We start from the raw sequence: 8,418 nt of genomic DNA, 5'->3' as shown, positions 1-8,418 counted from the left end.
GGGGTGGCTCCACCGCGGCAGCCATTCCGCTTCCTCCTCCCGCCGCCGCCGCCACTGCGTCCTGTCAGCGCGGGTTGCTAGGTGTGGTGCGTCGGGAGGGGGCGGGAGCCGGCGGCCGCGGGCGGAGGACGCGCCTCTAGCCCTCTCTTGCTCGCGGCGTGGGGCTCGCTCGGCTGGGCCGGGGACGCTGGCCTGGGGGCCCTGGCCACCCACCCCTGCCCTGGCCTGGCGCGGACGCCGGGGCGCTGCGGGTTGAGGTCCCGGGGACGCCCGTGGGCCGCGCCCAAAGCCCCAGGCCGGGCGGCCCCGGAGGCCCCTGCGGCTGTGTCTGCTGGAGAGCAATCCCCCGGGGCCGTGGCCGGGCATTTAAATGTGCCCCGGCTCTGAGATTTGCCTTTCCAATGGTGCTAGGCCCGAGGTGTGCCGGCTGCGCCCGGGATCCGCGGCGGCGGCCTGCGCAGCTCCCTGGGCGCGGGGGACTCGGTGGCCGCGGGGGAGGGGGCGCCGGCTGCTTTCCCTTCCTGCCCGGGACCCCGGGGCCTTTCAACAAGTCCTTGAATTCGCAGAAGTCCTTGCACACTTTTACATACTCCTGTTCGGAGTTCCTGCGAGGGGAGATGGGTCGGGCTCATTTGGCTCTGGCGATCCAGCCACCTGCAGAAGGTGTGGCTGGTGCCCACGAGTTGTCCTGCGTGGGCTGGAAGGTGAAGGGACCGCGTGATGTCCCATCGGGGCTGTCTAATATGGAGAACCTGTGAATTAACCCCAGAAAGCCATTTCCAAATGAATGCTGTGGATTCATTCATGTGGATGCAACTCACGTCTCTACAAAGTTGTGAGAATAAATCACGACTGCTGTGTATTTATGCACGAATAAAATGAGGCCGAGCCTTATGCTCTTTGCTTAGTATAATCTTTCTCTTTGCACACAGTAGGTGCTTAATAAGCGTTGATTGCTAGTTTAGCGTAGGATATGAGGGGCAGGGGCATCCGGAATGGGAAGTAATCATTGAAAATGTCTACCGAGGGGCGCCTGGGTGGCTCAGTTGGTTAAGCGACTGCCTTCGGCTCAGGTCATGATCCTGGAGTCTCGGGATCGAGTCCCGCATCGGACTCCCTGCTGAGCAGGGAGTCTGCTTCTCCCTCTGATCCTCCCCCTCTCATATTCTCTCTCTCTGTCTCATTCTCTCTCTCAAATAAATAAATAAAATCTTTAAAAGAAAATGTCTACCGAATGTCTTTCAAGAAATAATTCTGATGAGTAATTGTCCAGGTTTTGAAACTTTTAAAAACATCGGTATAATAGTTTCTGCCATCTCCTCTGATAGAGGTGTGAGAGAAAAACTAGGCAAGTTTTGGTAGTCTTAAAAGCAGGAATTTAACGGAGTAACAAATTTGCTGATTCATATCTGATTGAATAGCCATAAGCAAAGGTACTTGAAGAATAAATCAGATTTTCATGATGGGCAGTTTAAAATAATACTAAAACTCCAGTAATGCAAAGTTCCAATAGAAATTTTGTAAGTTCAAATTCCTTTCCTTTCAATAATACACAGAAAATAATAGAAACAAATAAAATAAATATGTATTACATAAATATATAAATAAATAATATTTCCCTACTTAGGGAGGGCTGTCATTGCCTATCCCGTTCACTTTCACTAAGAGTTATTATAAACTATAATTAATGTAAGATGAGTAATAATTTTCCCACATTGCCTGCCTACTTGGACTAGCTGGTTGAAAGAAAATATCAGTTATATTTATTAAAACGTGTTAAAGGCAGTTATTCTTCTTGAGGATTTAGTTTATAATCAAGTAGATGATTTTAAATGGTTGGTGGATCAAAAGAGCTTTCTAAGTTTGCAGAAATTGTTGTTAGTATTGGGTAAACATTTTTAAAAGTTCTGTAAATTTTCTGAAACTCAGCTTTTAAGTAATGGTCATCCCCAAAGGGCTAGTCTTTAAATGAAAATATTGAAGAATTAAGTTTATAACAATAGTTATGACTTAGGCAGACTGTGTGGCAAGGTTAACAATGACTGTACTTTGGAATTAGTTTAAAACCAGCCAGCTTTATGGAAGATAAATGTTAAAATGAACAAACACTTGAAATTCCCAGAGGGAAGAGATGAATTTAAACTATTGGGTGCCTTTGCTGAGCAGAGGCCCTTTGCTTTGAAAGAGAGGCCTGTATGCACAAATAAGAATTGACCTGGAGAAGAGTAAAAATATCCTGATTAGTAGGCAGTGACACATAAATATACTTGATGAGGGGACATGAGTGCAGATATATAGGACCAAGGATTTAGTGAAAGTTCTCTGTGTGAATTAAGGGTTATTTATTTATTGTTTGTGGTTCAGTCTATAAATTTTTGGAGGCAGACGGTTATTTTTAGTGATTGACTTTCTGATTGCGTGTCCTTGTTATTGAGTGGCCACATTAAAAAGATGCATGAAAGGACTACTAAAAGATTTATTTTAATATTATCTTTCATTTTTTCACAGAGCTTGTTGATTTAGTAATCATAAGAGCATTAGAAATATGCTCAGGTGGTAGTTCCATCTTGGGGACCTTTCTGAGTTATTACTATTTAACTACTAGTCAGAATCCTTAGGCAGTGTTGACAAGAAGGTTTGTGGGACTATGGCGTGGTTCTTGTTTGACAGATTTTTCAAGGCCTTTGGTGTGCAAGGCCCACAGTTTTCATTATAATTGTAATACTTAGTTCAGATTAATTAAGTGCAGTAAGTAGAGAATAGCTATATCTCTATTCTGTTACATACGTGCATTTAGCTCTTGTTTTTAACCATTTTCCGGTACCCATAGGAACAAGGATTTGGGGCTGTAGGGTCAAGGGAAGTGTGATTTTCCCCATCCTCTGTCTTAGCTCTCTTCTTCCTGGAGGAGCGCAACACCTGTGTTCTGTGTTCCTGTGTTGGTCCTTGCCTTTCATCGCTGGTCTAGTACTGGAGTGCCTGTCTCCCTATACAACCCTGGTATCCCAGCCGAAGCCCTCCCCTCAGCTTAAATTGCCTAGAAATCCCATAGCCCTGCAATTGTGAAGTGTTTCTCAATCAGCTTTGCTCTCCATTCATAGCCCAGCTCCGTTTCCTGGAGACAGGAAAAGCAGATCAAGATTTGTTTGCTTCTTACTGTGAGTAGATACTTGAGTTTGTAGAAACGCTCTTGACATGCACATCCTAGATAGGTGAAGCTAAACTAGTAACTAGGAATCACAGAAACACCAAGGGCACTAAATTTAGCACTGAAGGTCAATGTCACAGACTCATGAAATGCCTGCTCTGTCCGTGCATCTCAGTGCTGAGAAATCTTTTGGGTTTTGGTCTCAGAAAGGGATCTGTTTAATCATTCTTACTAGATTTGATTATTTGGTACATTTGTAAAAGTACCTCTGCATGTTAAATTTATTTATGTAATAATATATATTTAGTATCTATTTTATACCAGGCATAGTTCTAGGCCCTTGGTATTTGTTGGTGAACAAACAAAGATCCCAACTTTGGGGGGTTTATATTCTAGTGGTGGGAGATAGACAGTAAACACTCAGCATAAAAATATATTAAATGGGATGTTGAAGGTGGTTATGGAAAAGAGAGATTAGAGCAGGCTAAGGTAGATTGAGAGGAGGAAGTGTTAGAATTTTTAATTGGTTGGTCAGGGTAGGCTTCACTGAGAAGCTAAGAGGTAATCCAAAACCTTGACAGAAGTGAGGCAGTTAACCATGAGGACATATGGGGAACATCAGGATCCAGGCAGACGGAACAGATAGTGCAAAGGCCCCAAGGCAGACTGCACCTCTTAAGCTGGAACAGAGAATCTGACCCAACTGAGTTATTCTTGTGATGGTACTCAGCTAAAAGGTCATTTAGAGCTTTCCCCAGATGTTAGGAGCCTCAGCTTTGCTATTGTTGACTCAGATTTTCCTGAAGAGGCCCCATTAGGAGATGAAATATTGTTGACCTAATGGCTTACAGTAGCTTTGACTTGGTGGTTCTTGACCCTGAATATCAGCAGGTTTCTTGTGAGTTTCATAGTTTCCTCATTTCCAAAACCAAGGGAAAAAATCCATGCTGCTTCATTTCAGAGGGTAGATTTGTAAACCATCTAATTAGTAAAGGTCAAAGTCCCCGGACAGAAAAATAAGGTACTTATTTTACTACCAATGGTGTAGAATTTGGCTTCAACAGTAGTTTAGTAAATATTTGCATTATCGTCTTAAAGTAGCACCATAGTATGCTGAATAGATGGGTATATGTAATAGGTAGTAGGCCCTTATTTTTTTTTTTTATTTAAAGATTTTTTTTTATTTATTTGAGAGAGAGAATGAGAGAGAGAGAGCACATGAGAGGGGGGAGGGTCAGAGGGAGAAGCAGACTCCCTGCCGAGCAGGGAGCCCGATGCGGGACTCGATCCCGGGACTCCAGGATCATGACCTGAGCTGAAGGCAGTCGCTTAACCAACTGAGCCACCCAGGCGCCTGGTAGTAGGCCCTTATTATCCCCGCTTTATAGGTGAACAAATTGAGACGCAGAAAGGTTGCATAACTTGCCTTAAGTTTCCATGGCTGGCCAAGTGTGAACTGGAATTTGGATTTCAGACCAGTAGAGCTGGGCCTACGCCAAATTGCCAAATGGGTGAAGAACTAGATAGTACCGTCCCTACTTCCCCTCTAGACACAATTGGTCTGTGTTCCTTCTTTAGAAAGTGGCTCTGAACTCTCCAAGTGAGGATCATTTGAGAGGCAGCAGAGTGAACACAGCATGTTTGGGTTTGAATATACACTTCTGACACTTGTCAGCCTCCCTGTGCCTCAGTTTCTGCCTCTGCACAACGAGGACAGTAATAGCACCTACCCCGTGCAGTGGCTGAGGAGGATTAAGTGTAAAGTCCTCATTTACAGTGCAGTCGCCCAATTTCTTGCCATTTTGTGTATTTACCATGTAAGTCTGTTTGTAATCCTACTATGAAAGTCTACAGTAGAGGTTAACAGAATGTGGGTTGTGTCCACCTACAACTATGTGAAATCAGGAGGTCCTTCCCAGGAAAGGTTGTGCATAGGAAATGGAAAACCCTTCAGGAGTCCCGCATTGGGGTTACACGCTCTGGCCACTTTCTGTTCTCTGTGGCCAGAGGTACTTCAGATGCTGGCAGAGGCCTTTGCCACTGTGGACTGGAAAGTGGCATCAAGGCCAGTGGCCTCCAACATGGCCTTTCCTTGTGGCCTGTATTTATTTGGAAAAACCCAGGACTAGAAAGAAGCACTGTGCTTTGAGCTTGTGGGCACATTTCCTATGAGGACGTTTCCTGTGGGGAGAAAGAATGACTGAAGGAATAAATGAATGAATGAAAGGCTTGTCACTGCCTGCCCTGCTCTTTGCCTGCACCCTGTGGCTTGGCGGCAAGGTGCCCTGCTACTCCCTCCCATAGTTCCCAAGAAGGTCCCAGCTACAGAGCCAGGTGAGGCTTCAAGTGCCTGGGTGTGCGTGAGTGCGCCTACATACCGCACACAGTGTAGGGGAACCCTAAATCTAAAACCTCACAGCATTCTCCGAAACAGTTTTCTATTTGAGCCAGTTCTCACCTGTAAACAGTCAGCTCCCCCTTTATGGACAGTTGCTAGTGACCATTCGGTCTCATACATTTCAGAAGCTTCTGATTGTTTTCTTGTTGTAGTGTCCATGTTCTCTGATGTGTGACTGAGATGCGCAGACAGAAAAACTGCCTGCAACTGACTGGTTGACAAAAGCCTCCATATTTGGAAAATAACTTCCTTTACAATGCCTATATTTTGGAAACCTCTCCCGTCGTGACAGTACTAGAGATGCAAACTGCTGGCTGTTTTCAGAAAACCCGATTCTTCCCAGTGATGACAGTGAAGAAGCCTCACGGCCAGAGCAGGCTGGTGACATTTGATGCGAGGGTCTTTCCTAGCACTGTCTGGAAGCCAAAGGCCTTATGTTTTAGATTGAGATCTCAGAGACAGGACAATGCTATCAAACCCCTTAAATATCCTCCTTTTTTTTCTAGGTTTTGCTTTTAGGACAAGAACCAGACACCACATTTCTTTTTTTTTTTTTAAATGAGTTTTTTTTTTTTTAGATTTTATTTATTTATTTGGCAGAGAGAGACACAGCAAGAGAGGGAATGCGAGCAGGGGGAGTGGGAGAGGGAGAAGCAGGCTTCCCGCGGAGCAGGGAGCCCGATGCGGGGCTCGATGCCAGGACCCCAGGATCATGACCTGAGCCGAAGGCAGACACTTAACGACTGAGCCACCCAGGCGCCCCCCAGGCCCCACATTTCTTTATATTTCTCTCCCCCAACTATCCTGACCCCTGCCCTCAGATTTTGGCAGTGTTGACATGGCCTGTATGCTACTGAACTTGCTGGATTTAAGATAATATATTTTGTTTCATGATGAAGTAATAGATTTGCTCCATGTAGACCTTGCTCAAGTGTTGAATAGCACATGTTGTTTATTTAGAACCTGAAAATCAGAAACTGCAAATGTCAGAAATTTATTGGACATTTGTTTGGAAAAAAGCAAGCCTTTCCATTTTAATATGCTAAATCAGTTTAAAGAAAATTGTATTTTTCCCTTGCACTAAACACTGCAATGTTGCAGTAGTTTTCACCTATTATTATTTTTTTAAAGGCCAGGTGCAAGCAGGGACTACATTAATGGATATTCTCTTTAAGGATGAAGTCTTCCCAGTAGCACTCTCTCCACTCTGGCAGGAGTCAAAGTGACTCTTCTTGGGTCACTAACTCCAGACTCTCTGTCCAGCATTGATAGTCTCCTAATGGCCAGAGTGGCTCTTGCCTGGCTCACCCACTGGCCTCCTAGAGGAAGCCCTGTTCATTGTTTGCCAGGCTATAATGGTGACTTTCTTCTGAGATGGACCTCTTTGAGGGGACACGATCTAGATGCCATGTTTGAATTGTTAACATGGAACGAGTCACTGTTTCTTTGGTATTATATAGAGAATTGATATATAGATATACTATATGGATAAATGACATATATAGTATGTAAAATACATATATATATAATACATTCTAAATGATATATTTATGCACGTACATGAATATCTCTGCACCCACATGTATATATGCATGTACATATATATGTGTGTATGTACATATATATGTGTGTATATAATACATTTATATATGTATATTATATCTCTGCTTACTCTCTGTCTCTCTGTCAAAATCACTATGTATAGTGAGGACTACCACACACATTTTTTTAAAAAAGATTTTTTATTTATTTACTTGAGAGAGAGCACAGGCAGGGTAGGGGTGGGCAGGCAGACTCCCCGCTGAGCAGGGAGCCCGATGCAGGGCTCCATCCCGGGACCCTGGGATCACGACCTGAGCCAAAGGCAGATGCTTAACCACCTGAGCCACCCAGGCGCCCCTACCACACACATTTTTGAGTATTTACTATATATGCTAGTACTTAAGACAGTACTTCCTGTTTCCAAGGAATTGAAATTTATTTGGAAAGACCAGGTATGTACAGACTGAGATAAATGATGAGTAATTACAGGGACCACAGAGACAGATTTATTGTGAAGCTAGTGAAGCTCAAGCCCCAGGGCCCCACACTTGTACAATCCATGTTTTACCATTTATGAATAGATTCCTAGGACCCACACAGTCCTTTCCAAGGTCCTGGAGGAGCCCTAGCAGTGTGTGCAGCAGTGTGTTCTTGGGATAATAACTTGTAAAATTTGGAAAAGTAAGATTAACAGCAGTTGGTTAGCATTTTTCTTTTCTACTCTAACTTCCCCTCTGTAACATATCTCCTTGGGTTCAGTGACCTCGGAGTTGAGAGTATTTTTGAGATATAGCTTGGGGGAACTTGAATTTGGGACATACTTAGTTTGGGCTTAATGGTACATATTTCTATGATTCATGGTCATCTCAGTGTCTAGTTAAGTTATTCGTAGCTATCCAAATATGGGAATCACTTCGCAGGAACACCGTCCACTGTGCCAGCTCACCTGGGGCCCTTACACAAAGGGGCAGGGCCAGAGGTGGTATTGCAGTATGAATGTATACTATGACATCTACCGGTAGGAATTAGTTTGAAATGTGGGGAGCCAGATGCGAGTCTGGAAAATTCTTCTGTTTGTTAAATGTGTAAAATTCTGAGTAGGGAGTTCAGTTCTTACCTAAGTGTAGTTAATATGCAAGTTCCTTCTGTTAGGAATATACTCAATAATGCAATGTAGCATATAACATATGATTATATTATATGAATATTATATATTTTACACTTATATATACTTATATATGTACTTATATATTATTTATATATTATAAAATTATATATATAATTATATATAATGCAGTGTGAGATAGTATACATTTACAAATGCACTGTG

At 43.5% G+C, this 8,418-nt stretch overlaps 1 long non-coding RNA gene across 1 annotated transcript; it reads left to right on the top strand.

The window, feature by feature from the left end:
• The first annotated feature begins 6 nt into the window (after positions 1-6).
• Positions 7-7,792, top strand: LOC145719984 (uncharacterized). The gene is made up of 2 exons (XR_014142724.1): positions 7-4,293; positions 4,513-7,792. It is a non-coding gene; the product is annotated as an uncharacterized LOC145719984 (long non-coding RNA).
• Positions 7,793-8,418: the final 626 nt, after the last annotated feature.

The sequence above is a fragment of the Leptonychotes weddellii genome, unplaced genomic scaffold, assembly GCF_054177405.1.
Source record: "Leptonychotes weddellii isolate Sample4059 unplaced genomic scaffold, ASM5417740v2 HiC_scaffold_8919, whole genome shotgun sequence".
In the NCBI taxonomy this organism is placed as follows: Eukaryota; Metazoa; Chordata; class Mammalia; order Carnivora; family Phocidae; genus Leptonychotes; species Leptonychotes weddellii.
This window is presented reverse-complemented; position numbering and strand designations above follow the sequence as displayed.